Below are 9,859 nucleotides of genomic sequence, written 5' to 3' on the forward strand. Positions count from 1 at the left end.
AGAAGGAAGATAGAGGGAGAAACCTGAAACAAAGGGGAGGCAGAAAAGAGGGAGAAGATGTTGAACTTGGGGGTGTATAAAGGAAAGAGAGAAAGAGACTGTAGAGAGGTGGAAAGATTCTGGACCAAGGAGGGAGGAAGGAAGGAGAGAGGCAGAGAAAAACCTGGAAGAAAGGAGAACAAATGCTGGACATGGGGGTGTTTGTAAGCAACAGAGAGACAGAGGCCTGGACCAAAGTGGCAGACTGGATGGGCCATTTGGTTTTTATCTGCCATCATCTTTGAATGACATGAGGCAGATGCTGGACTATGGGAGGTGCAGACAGAAGAGACGGGGATGGGGAGACCCTGAGGAAGAGGGAGAGAGAAATAAGGAAAAAAGCATTGACTTTGTAGTTCATTGTAAATTTAACTGTTGTGACCTCCTCATCTCCCCTTACAGCCACACCCATACCTCCGGGCCTTTTACAATGAACTACAAAGCAGCTAATTTTACAATGAACTACAAAGTGAATGCTTCAGTTGTCTGAATCTATTTGTTTTTGCTGAATGTGTAAGTGTCTGAAGAGAGCTAGAAGTGGCAAAAGATGAAAGTTAGATTTATATCGGGTGCAGGAGAATATTTAATGGTGTGGGTTCAAAGGCTTGAGGCAGGAGTAGTTTCAGAAGTGTCCCTGAAGAGAGCCAGAAGTAGCAAGAGATGCAGGAAAATTGTTAATGGGGGATTCAAAGGCTTGAGGCAGGAATAGTTAAAGAAGTGTAAAACTGAACTAGTCTAAAACTGTGTATTTGTGCTCAATGTGAAAAACTACTGCTTCAAACCTTTGATCCCACACCATTTACAATTCCCCTGCACTGATATAAATCCAACTCTCATCTCTTGCTACTTCTGGCTCTCTTCAGGGACACTTCTGAAATTACTCCTGCCTTAAGCCTTTGAACCCACACCATTAACAATTCTCCTGAACTGATATAAATCAGTGAAGAGAGCCGGAAGTGGCAAGAGATGAGAGTTAGATTTATATCATTGCAGATTTGTTAGTGGGGTGGGCTCAAAGGCTTGAGGCAGGACTCTGGGAAGACAAGAGAGTGAGGAGGGAGAGAGAGAAATAAAGAAAACAAGAATTGATTTTGTAGTTCATTGTAAATTTAGCTGTTATGGCCTCCTCATCTCCCCTTATAGCCACACCCATACCTCCCGGCCATTTACAATGAACTACAAAGCAGCTAAATTTACAATGAACTACAAAGTGGCAAGAAATGAGAGCTGGATTTAAGCCAGTGCAGAATTGTTAATGGGGTGGGCTTAAAGGCTTTATGTGGGAGTGTAGGAAGACAAAATAGGGAGGAAGTAGAGAGAGAAATAAAAGCTAATTGTAGAAATGAACCACAAAGCAGCTCAATGTACACATGCACCACAAAGCAGCTCAATGTACACATGAACCACAAAGCAGCTCAATGTACACATGCACCACAAAGCAGCTAAGTATACACATGAACCACAAAGCAGCTGAACTACAAAGCAGCTAAATATACAAATGAACTACCAAGCAGCTAAATGTACAAATGAACTACAAAGTGGATGCTTCAGTTTTACACATTGAGCAAGAACATACAGTTTCAGAAGTGTCCCTGAAGAAAGCTGGAAGTGACAAGCGATCAGTTAGATTTATATCAATGCAGAATTGTTAGTGGGGTGGGCTTAAAGGCATTAGGCAGGAGGTAGGAAGACAAAAGAGGGAGGAGGGAGAGAGAAATAAGAGCTAAATGTACACATGAACCACAAAGCAGCTCAATGTACAAATGAACTACAAAGTGGATGCTTTGAACAAGAACATACAGTTTCAAAAGTGTCCCTGAAGAGATCCAGAAGTTGCAAAAGATGAGGGTTGGATTTATCTCAGTGCAGGGGAATTGTTAGTGGGGTGGGTTCAAAAGCTTTAATTAAGCAGGAGTCTGGGAAGACAAAAGAGGGAGGAGGTAGAGAGAGAAACAACGGCTAAATGTACAATGAACTATAAAGCAGCTAAATTTACAATGAACGACAAAGTAGATGCTTCAGTTTTACATATTGAGTAACAACATAGTTTCAGAAGTGACCTTGAGAGCTAGAAGTGGCAAGAAATGAGAGCTGGATTTATGTCACTGCAGGGGAATTAATGGGGTGGGTTCAAAGGCTTTAAGCAGGAGTCTAGGAATACAAAAGAGGGTGGAGAGAGAGAATTATCAGCTCAATTTACAATAAACTACAAATCAGCTAAATTTACAATGAACCACAACGTGAATGCTTCAGTTTTACATAATGAGCAAGAACATTCAGTTTCTTAAGTGTCCCTAAAGAAAGCCAGAAGTGGGACAAGCCGAGAGCTGGATTTATGTCCATGCAGGGGAATTGTAAATGGAGTGTGTTCAAAGGCTTTAAGCAGGAGTCTGGGAAGACAAACAGGGAGGAGGTAGAGAAATAAAAAACAAACAAGCATTTACTTTGTAGTTCATTGTAAAAGGCCCGGAGGTTTGCGTGTGGCTATAAGGGGAGATGAGGCCACAAAAAACAGCTAAATTTACAATGAACTACAAAGTGAATGCTGCAGATTTACACATTGAGCAAGAACACACAGTTTCAGAAGTGTCCATGAAGAGAACCAGAAGTGGCAAGAGATGAGAGTTGGATTTAATTCGGTGCAGGGGAATTGTTAAGTGGATGGGTTCAAATGATTTAAGAAGGAATCTTGGAAGACAAAAGAGGAAGGAGGTAGAGAGAGAAATAACAGTGAAATCTACAATGAGCTACAAAGCAGCTAAATTTACAATTCAGTGTACATTTAGTTGCTTTGTAGTTCATTGTAAATTTAGCTGGGTTTTTGTGGCCTCATCTCCCCTTATAGCCACAACCAAACCTCCAGGCCTTTCACAATGAACAACAAAGCAGCTAATTTTACAAAGTGAATGCTGCAGTTTTACACATCGACCAAGAACTCACAGTTTCAGAAGTGTCCATGAAGAAAACCAGAAGTGGCAAGAGATGAGAATTGGATTTATGTCTGTGCAGGGGAATTGTTAATGGGATGGGTTCGACAAAAGAGGGAGGAGTAGCGAGAGGAATAACAGCTAATTTTACCTTGAACTACAAAGGATTTATGTTGGTGCAGGGGAATTGTTAATGGGGTGGGTTCAAATGCTTTAAGGAGTCTGGGAAAACAAAAGAGGGAGGAGATAGAGAAATGACAGCTAAATCTACAATGAGCTACAAACCAGCTAAATGTAAAAAGCAGCTAAATTTACAATTCTCCTGCACTGACAGATATTCATTCTCATCTCTTGTCACTTCTGGCTTTCTTCAGGGACACTTCTGAGACTATATGTTCTTGCTCAATGTGTTAAACTGAAGCATTCACTTTGTAGTTCATTGTAAATTTAGCTGTTTTTTGTGGCCTCCTCATCTCCCCTTATAGCCAAAGTGAATGCTGCAGTTTTACACATTGAGTAAGAACATACAGTCAGAAGTGTCCATGAAGAGAACCAGAAATGGCAAGAGATGAGAGTTGGATTTAAGTTGGTGCAGGGGAATTATTAATGAGGTGGGTTCAAATGCTTTAAGATGGAGTCTGGGAAGAAAAAAGAGGGAGGGGGTAGAAAGAGAAATAACAGCTAAATCTACGAGCTACAAAGCAGCTAAATTACAATGAACTACAAAGCAGCTAAATCTACAATTTCCCTACACTGACAGAAATCCAACTCTCATCTCTTGTCACTTCTGGCTCTCTTCAGGGATACTTCTGAAACTGTATGTTCTTGCTCAATGTGTAAAACTGAAGCATTCACTTTGTAGTTCATCATAAATTTACAGTAAAACTCAGAGCAGAACAGATTCATTATAGATGGACATTTCCATTTGGATTACAATTTAATGCGAAGGGAGCATCGTATCGCTTTTCAACTAAATCTACAGCCCTTCAAACCTTTCAATTTTTAGGATGGGGAGAAGAAAATTCTGTTGCATGACAAGAGAAGAAACAACAGACAACTCAAATATCGAAATGGCAACAAGTTGGAGCTGGTAGGGGCAGGCTTCGTTCTGCCGTTAAGAAATAAGATGATTAAGATTGTAAATAATGATAATGAGACTTATTAATTTGCTATAAGCATTAATAGATTATATGACATGAATACTAAAAGAGGAGTTTTGGGTAGAATTTATAAGTATGATACATTTTATGTCTTATAATCTCTAGAGAAATAAGGGGGGAAAATAAATAAAGAGCACTCCAGCGGAGGGTCCTTTCTGTGGAGAGATGTCTTTAAGACAGGGGATAGGGGGATGTGTGAGATGGTTGGAGAGAAGGGTTTGGGGATGGTCTGGGGAGATGGGTGGTTGGCTGTTATTTTATTTGTGGTTGTGTGATTTTATGCATGGGTTTTGTGGGAGAGTGATAAATGTGGGTATGATTGGGATATCTGATGTTGTAAATGGAAGGTTAGAATGAGGGGTAAAAGTAAATCTGAGATGTTTGAGTTGAATATGGTAACTATCAATGCTAGAGGCCTGAATTCTCCCTTTAAAAGAAAATGCCTAGTAAAGGAGGCGTTGCAATTAAAAGCATCAATATGTTTGATTCAAGAAACACATTTGATGTCTAAAATCGACTATTGCAATTCTCTTTTTAAGGGAATTGCTTTACATGAAATAAAACATCTACAAATTATACAAAATGCATCAATTAAGCTAATAACCAAATCTAGAAAGTTTGATCATGTAACACCACTTCTTAAAAATGCTCACTGGCTTCCAGTTATTCACAGAATAACGTTTAAACTTTGTATAATTTCTTTCAAAGCCCTCTATAATATGACCCCCGCTTTTTTATTTAAGTTACTAATTCCATATTCTGCAAGGAGAATTTTAAGATCTAATGAACAAAACTTATTGTCTATTCCCTCGTTGAAAATTATAAACACTAGACGACAATTTATTTTTTCATGTACTGCACCGTTGAAGTTTCTTGAAGAGTCCTTAATACAAAGACCTTCCTTCAAACACATCAAATACCAAAGCACCAGGGTAAGAATGTTCTGGGTAATGGCACCCATGTGGTGGAATGCCTTACACTGGAAAATTGAAGGTTAGAAAAGAACACCGGAAAGTTCTTGAAAGCAATAAAGACTATCCTTTTCTCAAACTACTTCAACTGAAACTATGAAGTTGACAGAGAAAGAAAACCAGATCGTTCAGGTAAATATTAGTTGAAATGGCCAACCTCATTAAGAGGTATGTAAAAGTGTATAATGTATTTAGTGGCAATTATTAACCTAGTAGTACATGTGTACATACATAGGACAACTGATTTGGTATAAAAAAGTGCATATAAGTAGGATGATGATGAATAATTGGCATAACCGTACCGGTATTAATAACTATGTAACACCACCACAGAGCTCTGTGTATTTCAGTATTGTTAACACCTCACAACTCCTTATGATAACACCTTTACAGAAGCTCATGTTGTGTAGCGTCTTTGCAGAGGCTCTTGTAGATCACTTTGAATTGACTCCCCAGTCATTAGTAGTGGTATAGAAGCTTTCAATAATCATCATCATATCGCACGATTAAATCATATTAACCTTTAACTTGCCCGGATCCTGTCTCTTCATTTTAACAGTATTGAACTTCTCAGGGACATATTGACATGTCAGTTTTTGTGCCCACCTTCCCAGATGCCATCCATGCTTTGCCTACCCATTTGATCACATTGTCAGGCCAGTCAAAGTGCCTTACACCTTATTGTACACTTTTACATTAGGTTTTGGCTGCTCACATCCCTCTCTGCCTCTCTCCTTATGACATTAATGGGCCCACCTCAAATAACCATTAGTACGATTAAACAAGGAGCAAATGAACATAAGAACATAAGAATTGCCACTGCTGGGTCAGACCAGTGGTACATCGTGCTCAGCAGTCCGCTCACGTGGCGGCCCTTACTTCAAAGACCAGTGCTCTGAGTCTAGCCTTACCTGTGTACGTTTTGATTCAGCAGAAAACTTATCTAACTTTGTATTGAATCCCTGGAGGCTGTTCTCCCCTATAAAAGCCTCCGGAAGAGCGTTCCAGTTTTCTACCACTCTCTGGGTGAAAAGAACTTCCTTAGGTTTGTACAGAATCTATCCCCTTTTAACTTTAGAGAGTGCCCTCTCGTTCTCTCTATCTTGGAGAGGATGAACAACCTGTCTATCTACTTATCTATTCCTTTCATTATCATGAATGTTTCAATCATGTCCCCTCTCAGTCTCCTCTTTTCAAGGGAGAAGAGGCCCAGTTTCTCTAATCTCTCACTGTACGGCAACTCCTCCAGTCCCTTAACCATTTTAGTCGCTCTTCTCTGGACCCTCTCGAGTAGTACCGTGTCCTTCATATACGGCGACCAGTGCTGGACGCAGTATTCCAGGTGGGGGCGTACAATGGCCTGGTACAGCAGCATGATAACCTTCTCCGATCTGTTCGTGATCCCCTTCTTAATCATTCCTAGCATTCTGTTCGCCCTTTTCACTGCTGCCGCGCATTGCACAGACAGCTTCATTGACTTGTCGACCAGTACTCCCAAGTCTCTTTCCTGGGGGGGGTTTCTCCGAGTACTGCACCAGACATCCCGTATTAGTGTATAAGATTTTTGTTACCAACCTGCATCACTTTACACGTATCCACGTTAAACCTCATTTGCCATGTCGCGGCCCATTTCTCGAGCATGTTTATGTCACATTGCAGGTGTTCGCAATCCTTCTGCATCCTCACTACTCTGAATAACTTCGTATCATCTGCAAATTTAATCACCTCGCTCATCGTACCAATTTCCAGGTCGTTTATAAATATGTTGAACAGCACGGGTCCAAGCACCAAACCCTGAGCACTCCACTCGTGATGCTTTTCTTGTCCAAGTATTGTCCATTTACCCCCACTCTCTGTTTCCTATCCGCCAGCCAGTTTTTAATCCACGTGAGTATTTCACCCTTGGCTTGCAATTTTTTGAAGTAGTCGTTCATGTGGAACCTAGCTGAATGCGTTCTGAAAACCCAGTTATACAATGTTGACCGGGTCACCCTTGTCTATCTGCCTGTTTACTCCCTCGAAGAAGTGCAGCAAGTTCGTCAAGCAAGATCTTCCTTTCCTGAAGCCGTGCTGGCTGGTCCTCATCAGATTGTGTCCATCAAGGTGATCAATGATGCGGTCCTTTATCAGCGCCTCTACCATCTTTCCCGATACCTAGATCAGACTCACTGGTCTATAGTTTCCCGATCTCCCTCCGAACCTTTCTTGAAGATCGGCGTAACAATCGTCACTTTCCAGTCTTCCGGAATCCTTCCCGATTTGATCAACAGATTGGTTATTAGTTGAAGCAGTTCAGCTATAGCCCCTTTCAGTTCTTGGATTACCCTTGGATGGATTCCATCTGGTCCTGGGGATTTATCGTTTTTAAGTCTATCAATGTGCCTGCATACCTCTTCTAGACTGACCGTCAATCCTGTCAGTTTTCCGTCTTCATATCCAGCATATAGCCTGTCGGCTTCCGGTATGTTGTGTATATCCTCTTCGGTGAATACAGACGCAAAAAATGTGTTCAGTTTGTCGGCGATGGCTTTGTCCTCCTTTAGCACTCCCTTTATTCCATGGTCATCCAACGGCCCTATCACTTCCTTCGCGGGTCGTTTCCCCTTAATATATTGAAAGAACGGCTTGAAGTTTTTCGCTTCCTTGGCTATTTTTTCCTCGTAGTCTCCAGAGAGAAGCGTGGTAGCACTGCCCCGCCCCTCTCCCGAACCCGCAGGAGATCGCCAACCTTAAAACAGGTTGTACCGACAGAGACAAGCCTCTTTCCTTGGCCCCAGCACTGTTGTCTGCTGGCCGCCGAGCACACTTTGCTATTCAGGCCGGAGAGGAGCGTGGGAGCACTGCTCTGCCCTCCTCCCAAACCCGCAGGAGATCGCCGACCTTAAAACAGGCCACACCAACGGCGCCTTTGCGAAGCACCTACGCGAGGTGCCTACGCAGAAGCACCAAGCTCCAACACAGTACAGACCTCCAACAGACTGCACCACAGACCTCAACCATGAACTCCAACCTGATAAGTATTACAAAGAACCGATAACTATTTCCGCTTAGCTGTTGCAAAATACTGAATAAGCCACAGTCAGTAAATTAGCAGCACACGGCCACAATATTTCAACAGCCAATGTAGTACGAAACCTATAGTACACTGCAGCAGCAGGCAGCCGCGTAAATCATTAAAAACCACTGTAGCCTTGCAAATCTTCCCAGCCCTGCCAACCTATTCCATAGTCAGTAGCCCTGCAACATTGTTGCCTGCAACTATGTAACAGCATGTAACACCACTGTAGCATTCCTAGTCTCTGTACCAATCTTTAGAAACTATATAACAGCATGTATCAACATGTAACATCCTTGTAGCTTTCAGCATGTAACAGCATGTAACAGTTTGTTACATCACTGCAGCATTCCTAAACCTTTGTACCAATCTTAAACAATTATGTAACTGCATGTAATAGCATCTACCAGCATGTAACAACTTTGTTGCTCTCTTCAGCCTTGCAATTCCACAATAATTTAAAGCCTGCACAACATTACTCTTATACATCTACCTCTACTCTTACAAACCTCCAACAACAATCTCTTCCTCTATCAAGCCCGCCACTATGGCCTGGCCAAACTCTCACCAATGTGCTATACTGCTCATACTCTATCTTATCACCATCAGGATCTGCACAGCCGACCCAATATACTCCGCTCACATCCCAGTTCACTACTCCTCATACTGCACGGCAAAATCCAAATTTTATACACATACACTCCACGCCCCATATGTCCACCCAGGCACAAGTCCACCCCCTAACCCCCCACCTCCCCATAGATCAACCAAACCTCGCATAAAAAAACAAAGATCACTGAAAAAACTAGCTTACTCCCACTACTCTCCAATTGACCCCACTAACTACCAGAACCTCCAAGGTTTCTATCTAAACATAAGATCTATGAGAAATAAATCCATTCTGATTAAAGACTGGCTGACCGAAACCAACCCCGACTTCGTTATACTCACTGAAACCTGGCTGCTATCAGACACAGATATTATTATCAAAGACTGCCTTCCCCCAGGCTTCAAGATTTTGTCCCTAGCCAGAACCTGGGGAAGGGGAGGCGGACTAGCAATAATCTTCAAAGATCACCTAAACTGCACCACACTTAACACCAAATCATCCCTCAACCTAGAAATTCTAGCCGCCTCACTAACTTCAAAGTCCTTAGCCTCCTCCCTAACAATCACACTGTGCTACATCCCTCCAAAAAAATGGACCCCAGCCAAAGAGGACTTCGAAGAATTTCTACTATCCAACACTCTAGCTAGTCCATACAACCTTTTATGCGGAGACATCAACATTCACCTAGAGCAAACAGACCTTCCAGACATATCTGACTTTTGGTCACTAATCTCGCAACTAGGCTACTTCAAACCCCTGCCCATCGCAACCCACCAAAGAGGCCATCAGTTAGACCTGGTGACATTCTCCGTCAAAGAACCATCCACCCCCAAATGCTACTGGAAACAAGACAACTGGACAGACTCCCTATGGTCCAACCACAAACTATGCCACTTCTCCATTCACTGCCAACAAAAAAACCACCAAAAACAGAATATCAAGAAACACCAAAACTCACACCACTAGAGGTAAAATCGACCCGGCCGAATTCTGGTCCCTCTATGAATCGTCCTTAAAACAAAACGACGAAATGGACCAACTCATGACCTCCTGGATCAAAGACAGCACAAATATCTTAAATGAAATTGCCCCCTTAA

This window comes from Geotrypetes seraphini, chromosome 2, assembly GCF_902459505.1.
Source record: "Geotrypetes seraphini chromosome 2, aGeoSer1.1, whole genome shotgun sequence".
NCBI classification, from domain to species: Eukaryota; Metazoa; Chordata; class Amphibia; order Gymnophiona; family Dermophiidae; genus Geotrypetes; species Geotrypetes seraphini.